Here is a 12454-nt window from a genome sequence, read left to right as displayed (position 1 = left end):
GTTTCCTGCCATTGCTGCTGAAGTAGCTAAAACCCCAGACAGAAAAGGGAAAGAAGACTCTGTTGCTGCGATTCTCTGCTCGTTTGTCTCTGAGCCACGAGCCTCCTAATTCCTTTGCCGCCAGGTGCTGAGCGTTGGTAGGAAAAAACAATTCAAAACTAGTCAGCGGCTGTGTTTATTTCAGAGCAGTCGCTCGGCCTGCATTATTATTTCAGTGCAAGATGATGCTGTAGGTGGAGTATCAAGTGTTTCTGCAAGAACAGTGATTTCTAGAGGCAGTAGCACACCGGACCCCTGTGTGAGGGAGTGGACCCTCCTCCAGCTTCAGCCCTGCTGTCCCTCCTCTCCCAGGGGCTCAGGGAGGACAGGAGCTGGACTCTTCTGCTCAGGTCCTGCAGGAGGTTCAGCTCTCCAGGGGCTCCAGCTGGGAGAAGGGAGGACCAGCTCCTCTCCCCACTGGCAGAGGGATGGAGGCCACAGCTCTCTCAGCGCTGCTCCCCTTCTGATCCAGAGCTCAGACACTCCTACTGCCAGACCTGAGGGCTTCAAGAAAAGGGATCTGAGGGCTGTAGGCAGCCGCGGCCATACAGTGCAGTGAACTACATTCATTTACCTTATTGATTCACAGAACATTTCAATTGACAGTTCTGTACTTAACCTGCCAACTGTAGGAGTTCTGTCTAGACTGAAGTAGCAGGTGTTGTCATAAAACAGCTCCAGCCAGGACAGCTGCCCTGGGGACGAGTGGAGAAGCAGCAGGGAGGTCAACACCTCCTCCTCCCTCTAGAGACCCAGCCAGCGGCTCTTCCCTGGGGAGGCTGAGCCCCCTCTGCTTGGCCAGGAGAAGCCTCTGGGACGCCCTCTGCTGGGCTGGCAGCTCTGGCCTCTGCAGACAGTCCTTCCTCTCCTTCTCCAGGGGCGCTGGGCAGGACCCCACTGGGCCTCTGGGGCACCACTGTCCACCCTCCTCTCTGGGACAGAGATACTCCCACACCACTTCTAGACACTGGGCTCTGAGCTCCCCACTGCACTGGAGACCCTGGGCTCCCAGCAGACTCCTTCCTCTCCCCCTGCTGACCCTGACCTGGGACAGGCCAGCCCCTCCACAGCCCTGAGCTCAGGGTCCTGCAGGCTGGAGCCAGTCCTGTCCAGAGCACCAGCAGCTGCCACACCAGCTGGGCTCCTGGTCCAGAGAGACCCCCACACCAGTCCCACCAGCAGCAGGGTGACTGGGCCACAGCCCCACACTCACCTGCAGGGCTCCTGTCTCCTCCCTCTCAGACAGGCTGGGCTCCAGCACACTGCTGGCTCTCTGCTTCAGGCCCGACTCCCTCTCCTGAGCCCCTGTGGGTCAGCTGTCCAGTCACAGGGCTCCAGGCTGCAGTATTGTACATGACCACTAGAGGCACTGTCCCACTGCACCACCACACAGGGAAGATCCTGGCTCTGGAAAAAGACAAACCTGTGAAACCAAAAGGACAATAAAAGAGACATTTACAAGCTTAAACAAGAGAAACACAAATAACAATAACACCAAAAGGCTTTCACTAAAGAGCATAAGACCAACAACTGCTCCTTCTAACCATGACCTGTCTATCCCAAATCTCAATGCTATTCATTCCTGAGCCTCTGACAGATTTTATACAGCTCAATCCCATGTGAAAATCCTCCCAGTCCAATCAGCTCATCAGACAAACAGTATCTGTTACAGCTGGAATGAGACGTGGGGAGTTTGACAGATGTACAGAGGGGTTTAGTCACAATAATCAATACAGGATCAATTACAAAAGGATCAATACAGAATTCAGAAAATTGTAGAATGAGAGTGAGTGTAAGAGAGACTGCAGACCTCCAGCTTTTACCCTGAGCTGTAAAACTGATCAGGGATTTAAAATCATAGCTGGGAAGTGACAGATCTCTGATCCAGACAGATCAATAGACACACGTGTGACAGGCAGGGACAGATTTCTCCAGGACTGTGTGAAATGAGTCAGACAAACTGTTCTGGACTGTGGCAGACAAGCACAGTTAACAGAATAGTGGCTGAAAGATCTGCAGGCAAACTGCTGTGGAAAACAAGTTCATTTCCTGCCACAGAGCCAGCGTGTCAGAACCAGCAGGTGATGGAGGAAGAAATAAAACTGATCAGAAGACAAAGAGACGAACACAGAAATTGACAGGCTGACCCTCGAGTAAAACATTTGGATAGACATGATTTCAGTCAGCACACTGCACTGAGCTAGTTAGCTTGATGAAAAGCCCTGTTCAGGAAAATCAGAGAGAGAGACAAGTGTTCAGGCACCTTCAGCACAACATCCCACTGAGGCTCATTCAGAGCTGGTGAGAGTGTCAGTCTGAGGCTCTTGGCCTGGAGCTGGTGTCTGCTGTGTCACTGAGGCTCAGGGCCAGGAGCTGGACTGGACACAGATGACATCGCGGTCAGTGGAGCACAGCTGGAAACTGAAAAGGGCTTCATTAGAACAGCCTCCATAGACCCGTGTAGCAGTGTCTCCGCCTGGCGGCCACACTGTGAAATGTCGCCTTCTGACATCGCTTTTCACAGTGTTACTGCGACTTTAAAAGTCGACATATTGAACTGATTTAGAGGGTATTATATTGTTCGCTTAATCCTTTAACATTAAAATATTTATCCTAGATTATTTTTCGAGGCTACCCTCTATATTGGTCATGTTTAACACTTATTAAAATGTTTAATTTTTGATGAATGTAATTATGTCATGACTTTATGCACAAATGTGGTCTGGTTCAGGCTATTATTAAAATGTTGTTGATGTGTTTAGGAATCAAAACTGTCATCATTTTGGATCGTCCTACAAACACAATTTACCTGTAAATATGTAGACGTCGGAGATGTCTTTGGATATTAACATAAAAAATAAAATGAGAAATGAAAAAAATTGGATAAGAAATAATCGTCAGTAATAAAATTAACAAGTAATCGGTTTATTCTATGCTAAAAAGAGAAGAAAGAAAACATCTTTCCGGACGTGGAGCCTTCTTCCGGTGTGAGTAATAAAACGAAGCCTATTGATCGGGCTACAGCAGGGGGTGTCGATTCCGATAACTGTCCGCCGGCGGCGGTGGTGATACACGAGTCTATGGAGGGCTGGTTTCCAGTGCAGTAGTGAGGGTCTGGTGTGTATTAAACACCCGGGTCATGTGACTGGGGTCTGAACTCTCTGTTTATGAATAAGAAGATCCACAGCCAATCATATCCCTGGATTGAGCACAGCGATGTCGCGATTGGTCAGTGGGAGTTATTGCTGATTGACAGTACGTTTTCCCAATTATAGACGAGACTCGGTCCAGTTGCCCAATAAACACCGAGATTCATGAGAGGGGCGGGAATTTTAAATGTGTTGTTGTTCCTCCGCTGCTTTAATAGGAAGTAGTTATTATTTAGCAAGAAGTTACATTTAATCGTTGTCGCCTTTCTTTGTTAAAAGTCATAGGCATCTTTTTCTACTGTAACTTTAAACTGTTGCTGTTTGTCTCGTATTTTGTTCGTCTGAACACATGAAATCACGGCGCTACGTTACACGAGTTGCTGTGGAAACTTTATTTCTGCTTCAGACACGTTGAGCCTCAGTGATCGTGAACCTTCGTGCAGATGAAGATGATGATGAAGAAGACGATGATGGTGAGACCCTCGTGTGTCAGAGCGCGTCTTCTAACTGTTCCTGGAGAAACAAGACTGAAGCTCAGACCTTTCCAAAGGCTGAGTCCCTGAGCTGTGAGGATCATGAGGACCAGCTGGACAGTCCACTGTCCACTCCACAGCCCTGAGGAAGGAGGTAGGCAGGACAAGAGCTCGTCTTTAACAGAAGCTGTGAGAACTGAGGGAAGATTTTACTTTGTATATTTATTCAGTGTCAGTGTATCTGCAGCAGGGCTGTCCAGTCCTGGTCCTGGAGGGGTCAGTGTGTCTGCAGCAGGGCTGTCCAGTCCTGGTCCTGGAGGGGTCAGTGTGTGTCTGCAGGGCTGTCCAGTCCTGGTCCTGGAGGGGTCAGTGTGTGCCTGCAGCAGGGCTGTCCAGTCCTGGTCCTAGAGGGGTCAGTGTGTCTGCAGCAGGGCTGTCCAGTCCTGGTCCTGGAGGGGTCAGTGTGTGTCTGCAGGGCTGTCCAGTCCTGGTCCTGGAGGGGTCAGTGTGTGCCTGCAGCAGGGCTGTCCAATCCTGGTCCTGGAGGGGTCAGTGTGTGTGTCTGCAGCAGGGCTGTCCAGTCCTGGTCCTGGAGGGGTCAGTGTGTGTGTCTGCAGCAGGGCTGTCCAGTCCCGGTTCTGAAGGGGTCAGTGTGTGTCTGCAGCAGGGCTGTCCAGTCCTGGTCCTGGAGGGGTCAGTGTGTGTCTGCAGCAGGGCTGTCCAGTCCTGGTCCTGGAGGGGTCAGTGTGTCTGCAGATGATCCAGGTGTTTTCATATCAGCAGCAGGTGAAGAGCTGGGAGAATCTGTACCAGCCTCAGGAATATCAGCTGACTGTTCCTTCACTCATTCATTCTGATAATTCACTACACTGATGTACTGTTTTAACATAATAAAACACTGCTGAACAAACTTTAAGTCACTTGTTTTATCTTATTTTTGTTCTTTAAATAAACACCAGGTTGTGAACACCTCTTCCATGCTCTTGGGTTTTATTTCCTGTGTCTGTGAAGGAAACTGTGGTCTTCGTGGTGATGAGAGAGCTCTCTGCTAGTCATTGTATCGAAGAGTTTCGGGGGAACTTCTGACATGAGCTCTGTGCCTTGTGAGGGGTGAGATTCTCATGGAGAACAGTGGAAGGGTGAAGCCTGATTGTCCACATTTATAATTCAAGTCTAATTCCATCATACTGTCCAACTCTGAGCTGCTCAATACACACAGATGGAGTCACACTGTCTCACTGCAACACCTTTCACAGTGAAGCAGAGTCCTGTGCAACAGGCAGGACTGACAGCCCCTCTGAACACTGTGCAGGATCACAGGTCTGGGTTAAAGACCGTGAACTACGCAGACTTTTAAAAAAACCGAAATATAGTAGATGAGCGGAGATACTACTTCTAGAATCTCAAGAATAGGAGGGATACTTATATTTTTTGGATTTCTTTCATTTACCAAAAGTTTGCCAGATAAGTATGACCGCGGAGTTACTCCAGATTTGGCAGGAAGTATAGCTCACTCGAGACCCGCCTGGCTCGGCTGATATGACCCCTTACGTACAGCCACACCCCGTCTCAGTTACCATGGTGACGGGACGCGTTCCCTCAGCAGCGCGGAGCGTCATTCTTCACCTACCGGGCTGCGAGTGTCCTCGGGCGGCGGGGCTCTAATCGAGGCCGGGGATGAGGCTGCAGTCTAGGCCGCAGACCAGCGGCTCCCGACTCCCCGACCACGACAGCCCGGTGCCCGGAGACTGTAGCGCTGCAAACCGCTTGGTGTGGCTGCTCACAGGGGGACCCGATTCACGGCTCTCTACACCCCTGTACCCCACCCTCCCACACCCCAGAATAATCAATTAACCAATTAACACTCACAGCAGTTTATTACAGCAAATAAGGATATAAAGCAGAAAACAATGACACTATACAGCAGTGTTATTAAGCAGATATCCACACATTTCCATCTCGGTCCCCGCTGTCTCTTATTTTGCTACCTCTGTTGTCCTTTTCGCGCTCATCAGGGGGTTCACGTTATAAATAGGGGCGGGTCTGTGCTCCAGGCCCGTGCAGGCTGGGGTCAGGGGAGGTGGGGGGACTCCGGAGGCTCGCTGGCTGGGAGAGAGGCGGCTGGTACCCCGCTGCTCTCCCGGGAGGAAAAAACATGCTTTGCTCGGCTGCCGGAAAAAAGAAAAAGAATGCATTAAATTTCTTACAGGTTTTGACAAAAGCAGTAACGTTTTCTACAAGAAATGCAATTTAAATGTTTTAACTCTCTCGCTTTAACCTTCACAGCAGGACAGCCGGCGTTTCCAGAGCAAGGTAAGCGGTTTCTCTCTCTCCTCACACCGGGGGTTTCGGTTTTCACACCGGGTCTCACACGGCTGGGCGCCAGTTTCCTGCGGTCAGTTACCGGTAACTCGAGTTACCAGTTTCCCCCAGTTCAAGCTAAACGGAGCGGTCGGCGCGTCTTCATGCAAACCGGCTCCGGAGAAAGAAAACCCAGCCGGACCTGCAGCTGCACAGTGAGTCGATACCGGTAAGAGACGAAGCCCCTGTGAAAGTGGTTTTCAGTCCTAAACGAGCCTTGAAGCTGCGCTTTCCTGACCGGGTCTCTCTCGGCCTCTAGGAAGAAGAGACTCGGACTCGCCTGTGAATCCGCCGCGGAGCTCCGGTCACTCGGTACACGGGTGGGTCTGCGCTCAGGTCTCCACGACGAGAAGGACCCGACTGCCGCCGTTTAAAGCCCGGAGCCGCGCCAGGATCCTGCAGAAGCGTGGAAATGCAAACAAGAAAAAGCGTAATTGTGCAGGTAAAAACACAACATACAACAAGCAGTTTAAAGAAGCTGAAGCACGATTTTAATACCATGTTTCGCCGCAGAGTCGAAGCCACAAGTCCTACAGCCCGTCCGGCAGCTCCGCCAAAAGTAAGTTTCGAAATTCATTACTTTTCAAGCCCCATACGATATTTTCCACTCGGACCGAGAAAAGCCGACAGCCGTCGTCCAGGATCCCGCTCTAGCTAAACAGTAAATTTGAGAAACTTTCTTTGTTTGCAAACTCGCTATTTAAAGGAATAGAAGCGACTCGGGCGTCGGAACCGCTAAACAGCCGCGGATTGAAGTCTAATTGCAGACTGACCGCACCTGCCTTCTCATTCAGACTCGGCCAATAGGGGCGGCGGATCCCGGAGCTGCTCGTCTCTGCTGCTAAACAGCGCGTTTTCAAACAGGGACACGAGAGACCAAAAATCCCCTAACAGGGACAGTGAAACAAACAAACAAAAAAAAAACCTCATCTGAGGTTAAAAATAGGTTTTAGTCTGAGCTACTCAGCTTGCAGCCCTTCCAGTGCACTCCACTGCAGTAATCTGACTCAACCAGCTGCTTAATTACTGCTGATCCTGCTAATTATCAATTCAACAGCACTGGGAGCAGCTACACTGTAATGCAGTGGACTGGAGAGGCTGCAAGTAGCTCTGATTCCAGTATCAAGGTCCCACCTTCACACTGCAATACCCTGAGACAGGATGGGCTCCCACACTGACACTACACTGCCCACTCATGCTCTTTATTCACCTCAAGGCAACACTGCTCACAGGGAACACAAATAAGGAACAAGCAGGTGTCGACTCCACTCTGGAAAGGAAACAAGAAACTGGTTCTGGCTGTGGAGTCGTGTCTGTGTGTCGGGAGGCCATCAGGCTGCAGAGAAACAGGACACCTTGAGACAGAACAGGAGTCTGAAGAGGCTCTGAGACTGAAAGCAATCACTTCTACACCTGTGTAACCCATTACCTCACTACGTCAAGCCCAAACAGTTAATAAACGTCATTTGCAGCACTCATTACTAAACCAGTTTAATTTCTCTGGTTTATACACTCTCCTGTGATGAATGTTAATGGTTCCTGCCCCTTGCCTGCTTTCTGACAGCATCCAAACCACACAGCAGCTCTCCTGCGCTTGTGTTGGGATGAACTCAACTATCGCAGGGTAAGGACATGTTTTCTGATGTGGAGTGAGTCTGAATCCTGCAGTTAGTATGTGAACATGATTCAGATATCAGGACTCTGCAGTGACAGTGTTAAGGACAATTGTAGCTGTTGTCTCACACATGAAGAAAACTCCAGAGCCAGAATAAATGTTCTTCTCAGTGTGGAATTCTCTCCTACTTGTTCCTCTGCAGCTCCACACTGACACTCCTCTCCACTCTGAGCACATTCAAACAGGCAGGTTTTTCCTACAGCTGAACCATCTCCTTTCACCAACAGTCTCAGCTGCACTCCCACCCAAAGACACTCAGATCTTTTTCATGGTCCAGTGGAAGAATTCTAACAGCCCAGAATATGAACAAAGCACATTAATTCATGTCACTGGCCCTGTCAGTCAGCCCCTCCTGTCACGGTGTATCGATACTGTGGGACACTTGAAAATGCAGGTTTTCATTGGAAAGGTACAGTGTTCTCCATCAGTACTGCAATGAGTCAACTTTAATGTCAAGCAATTAGTACGTGTGATCAGAAATATGAATAATCCTGGTATTAATCTGCAGTAATTGTCTGCATACATTTGATCATATTAAAATACAAATATCCTTTGTGTTGATCTCTGCATTTTGACATTACAATCAAGCAATTTGTTCTTGTGATCAGAACAGAAATATTATCCTGGTTTTATTCTGTGGTAATTCTTCGCATACATTTGATCATATTGGAACAAAAAATGTTCAGCTTTCTAAGGTGTCGTTACTGGGACACATTCACTTTAAATACATTTCAGAGTGTGGAAGAGGATGTGCTTGTATATCCCTCCGAGACAGTAACTGCATGAGGTCTGAGACCCATTGAGCTCACTGTCCTCTGTAATCATCTGAGATGCTTTGCTGTTGCCACCAAGTTCTCATTTAGTCTTCAGATGATCATACTTCAATTTTATCCAACCGCTCATTAGCATTGAAATTTATGCATTAGACCCAACAAGTTAAGGTGTTTCTACAGTTATTCTCCTGATGACCTCCTTGGTTGCATTATAAACTGACTCAAAGCTACAGCACCTGAATATTTGATGTGTGTCCTCCGATCTGAGATGTAAATTACATGTATGGTCCCTAACTAACACCACCTCTAATCCTACTCCTGTACATGTGATCTCCATCTGAGCGCAGAGGACATTGAGGTGTTGCTGGAGCTCTCCGCTCTGAGTCCACAGCCTTCAGGTTTGAGCTTCAGTGACCCAGTACACTAGTGCTGATGGAGACGGACAGGTGAAGGAGTCTCCTCATGATCTCCCCAGGCCAGGCCATGACTCTCACAGGAGGTGCTGTTCTCTGGAGCATCTGCAGCTCCTTTCTTTCTCCACACCTGAACCTGTCATCTCTGTCCTCTGAGCGCATGCTGAAGCCTGGTGGAGGGAATGTCATGGCCTGGAGATGCAGGAATGTTTCAGACTGGGTCACTTGTTATTGAGGATGTAGCTAATGATGGCGGCAGCAGAGTTATTTCTGAAGTTTACAGAAACGGGGGCTCTGATGCAGCAGAAAAGGCTCCATACTTATTGGACAGTGCTTCACCATGCAGCATGACAATGACCCAAAGCATCCAGTCAGTGCAACCAAAGAGCTCATCAGGAGAAAACAGAAACTGGGCAAGTGTGTCTGCAGATCTCAATCCAACTCAAAGCCACTGCTTTAGCATGATGCAAAGTAAAAGCATCTCAAGAACAGGTGATACCTCATCTTCATTGATGACATGGAGTACAGTGAGCTCATTTACTGGTTTACACTCTGAAATGCCCGTAATGTGAATGTGTCCCAATAAGTCAGACCATATGACATGGTGAGGATTAATTCACCACTATTCCTGCTGCTTCCTGGTGTTCATCCACACTCACAGAGGTCTAAGATTATGATTTCCAAATTGAGGAGAATCTGATTGATAGGGTTGGCTTAGACCTCCACACCCTGACATCACACTGACACTCCTTCACTACAGCTGCAGCACTGAAGTGATCTGCATTAATGTGGAAGTCTGACCTGTACAATTCATCAAGCATATTCTGTAGGTTTCTAGAACTCCATCTTATATACTTGTTTCTGTATCAATACTGATATTCTCAATCATTTAAGATTTAAAACCAGAACACTGAACTTTGAGCTGTTCCTGCAGAAGACAGTGAGGTGTAGCTGACAAGTCCAGCACCGTCAGGAGGTCAGCAGGAGGAAACAGTGGACAGTCTTGTACTGGCCAGGCCAGTCTCCACATTTAAATCCTCCTGAGCAGCATTTTACAGGCTGAAGAAAATCAAGACCACAAGAATAGACAACTTGAGCTGCTAAGAATATTGAGCTGACTGTGTCCAGATTGCAGGCAGTTACTGGCTCAAAGGCAGCTTCACCCACATGTTTCCAAGTCTTTACTGTCACTTGATATTACAGCATTGAACTAGTCTGCTTGAATATGATCAAATGTACGCAATTCCGAAAATCAACTGTATGTTTTATTCTGTTTGTTACTCGTCTCCTGTTCATGAATAAACATTGCTTGACTGTAAAGTTGTGGCTCATTGCTGGGGTACTGGGTGCAGATCTAGGACGAGTCTTGCTGTATTTAACAGTGCAGGGGGTTGACATGATTTGCTGTGGAGCTGAGGGACCTGTGCTCAGGGGCAAACTGAGAACTAGATCTCGTTATGTGAAGCACTTGATGAGTAGTAACACCCTGTTCAGTGGAGTGTTCTGCACGCGGGTTTTAACTGTACAACAGGCTAGAGCCCCTTCAGTGATCCAGTGCTCAGTATCTCGCACTGTCCCGGGACAGATGTGATGGCAGTACTGTACAGCACACCTCGCTCTGCATGACCCCGGCTCATACACATTCCTTAGAGCGGTAAGTTCTTTTTAAAAAGCCAAGACGAACCCAGAACGAGTTAAAATATAAAAGCAACATACGAGTGAGAGTAGAGTTTAAAAAGCACAACCCAGCTCAGACAAACAGACCACGTCTTGTTCTACTTCCTGACGGATGTGTAGTGATTGAACGTTGAAATTAATAAAACTTCATATGGTTCCTAAATCTGAATCTGAATTTCAAATAAAGGCTGATAATTCACAGTGATCTCTGACCATCACAGGAATCCTGAGTGTCTTCAGCTCCTCCTCTGAGTTCAGATGCTGATGGCATGTCCACTCCCTAACCCCACTACTAACCCCACTCCTCACTCTTCTACATGTGATCAACATCCCAGCTCAGGAGGAGCTGAAGACACTCAGTACTCCTGTGATGATCAGAGATATACAGTATATTTTCAACATATGACATAACGATCTTGTCTGTTACAATAAAAAATACAAAGGAATACGTTTCTTTGACTACTGATCTAAATTGTTTAAAAGAAGTGAAAAGATCCAGAGAGCATCTATATCATTGTATAGTTTTTCATATAATAGTGTTTTGGGGACAAAACAGATGATGCTTTAATTAACGGATGTTCAGCAGTAAGAAACCTCTTTTCCTCCTGTTATTCAATTTCCTGTAATTCTCTTTAATGTTTTCTTACTTCATTAAAGATTTGTTTCTGTTATTCATGCTTCTGCTGTCAGTTCTTTTACAGTTTCTGATCCTCTGACTGTCTGTAACTCGTCTGTCTTGAACAGATTTCTAGATTTCAGTTTGTCTCTAATTCTGCTGTGGCCAGTGTTCTCACTCAGTGTGAGCTGACTGAATCAATACTCTAGTGGAGAGAGGGGTAGATTCTGTATTATTGTCAATGTGTTGTTATTGCCCTGCTGGGATCTTCTCCTGCTCTCAGCCCCTCTTGCCCCTCTCTGTCAGCTCCTGTCCTCCTGTCAGGATGTTCACCTTCCCTCCTGCACTGCTGTCACCCTGAGCTCCCAGACACAGGCGCTCTTACCTCCCTCCCTGTCCAGCCAGAGTCTGCTCCTCTTCTCCGTGAGCAGGCACACAGTCTGCCTCTTCCTTTCCTTGTGGATCCCAGCACGGACATTCCCGACTCCTGGAGAAGACGGCACAGGGGAAAGACTGGAAAGGCTGCTGCTGGGAGAGGTGATTCTTACAACATCGAGGTGACCAGGTGATGTTTTAATCCTGCAGTTTTACTGTGTGGCTCCACTGTGCCTGTAGATGAATACCTGGGTCAGGATGAGGCTCAGAATTCCTTCATGCTGGAGTCAGCTGAACACTACACTGACATTTCCTGCTCTTTGTTTACCTCAAGGCAACACAAATACGGAACAAGCAGGTGTCGACTCCACTCTGGGAAGGAAACAAGAAACTGGTTCTGGCTGTGGAGTGGTGTCTGTGTGTCGGGAGGCCATCAGGTTCCAGAGAAACGGGACACCTTGAGACAGAACAGGAGTCTGAAGAGGCTCTGAGGCTGGAAGCACTAACTTCTACACCTGTGTTCAACTGTTTAATTACTGTTACTTGTGTTTAAGGGTCAGGAGAGCAGGAGTATGAAGAAAGGGGTACAGAGAGAATTCGGGGAGGTGAATTCCGGGGGGAGTGTGGGAGGCAGGAATCTGTAAAGGATCAGACAGATTTCTTTCTCCTAGTCGATGGAGAGCTGGAGGAAGGGGTGATGCTGGTTTAACACTTGCTCTGGGACACTTGAAGATCAGATCCCCACAAGAGTCACTTCTCCACAAAACATCGTGGATTTTCTTTTTAAATGATCAGTTTTATTCTAAGCTAAATCAAACTGAAACTGAACCCCAATGTATTTTATATATATGTAGGAGATGAATATCAGTAAAATATATTCTCTGCGCTCAGATCTGTATTCTG

The 12454-nt window shown here is 47.8% G+C and overlaps 3 long non-coding RNA genes across 3 annotated transcripts in view; 2 read left to right on the top strand and 1 right to left on the bottom strand.

Moving 5' to 3' along the window:
- Positions 1-789: 789 nt before the first annotated feature.
- On the bottom strand, positions 790-2975 carry LOC148640537 (uncharacterized). Its single transcript, XR_015930380.1, has 3 exons — positions 2849-2975; positions 2303-2460; positions 790-1462 (listed from the first exon to the last, which is right to left on the bottom strand). It is a non-coding gene; the product is annotated as an uncharacterized LOC148640537 (long non-coding RNA).
- A 205-nt stretch (positions 2976-3180) lies between these two features.
- LOC148640534 (uncharacterized) overlaps positions 3181-12454 on the top strand; it is a 28453-nt gene continuing 19179 nt past the window's right edge. The window contains exon 1 of the long non-coding RNA XR_015930375.1: positions 3181-4426. This is a non-coding gene — a long non-coding RNA (uncharacterized LOC148640534). The remainder of the gene's footprint in view (positions 4427-12454) is intronic.
- Positions 6450-12441, top strand: LOC148640536 (uncharacterized). The gene is made up of 4 exons (XR_015930374.1): positions 6450-6464; positions 6536-6581; positions 11483-11741; positions 11886-12441. It is a non-coding gene; the product is annotated as an uncharacterized LOC148640536 (long non-coding RNA).

Source organism: Lepisosteus platostomus, chromosome 25 (assembly GCF_059453375.1).
Source record: "Lepisosteus platostomus isolate fLepPlt1 chromosome 25, fLepPlt1.hap1, whole genome shotgun sequence".
Lineage (NCBI taxonomy): Eukaryota > Metazoa > Chordata > Actinopteri > Semionotiformes > Lepisosteidae > Lepisosteus > Lepisosteus platostomus.
The sequence above is the reverse complement of the archived record's forward strand: the minus strand, read 5'-3'. Positions and strand labels throughout refer to the sequence as shown.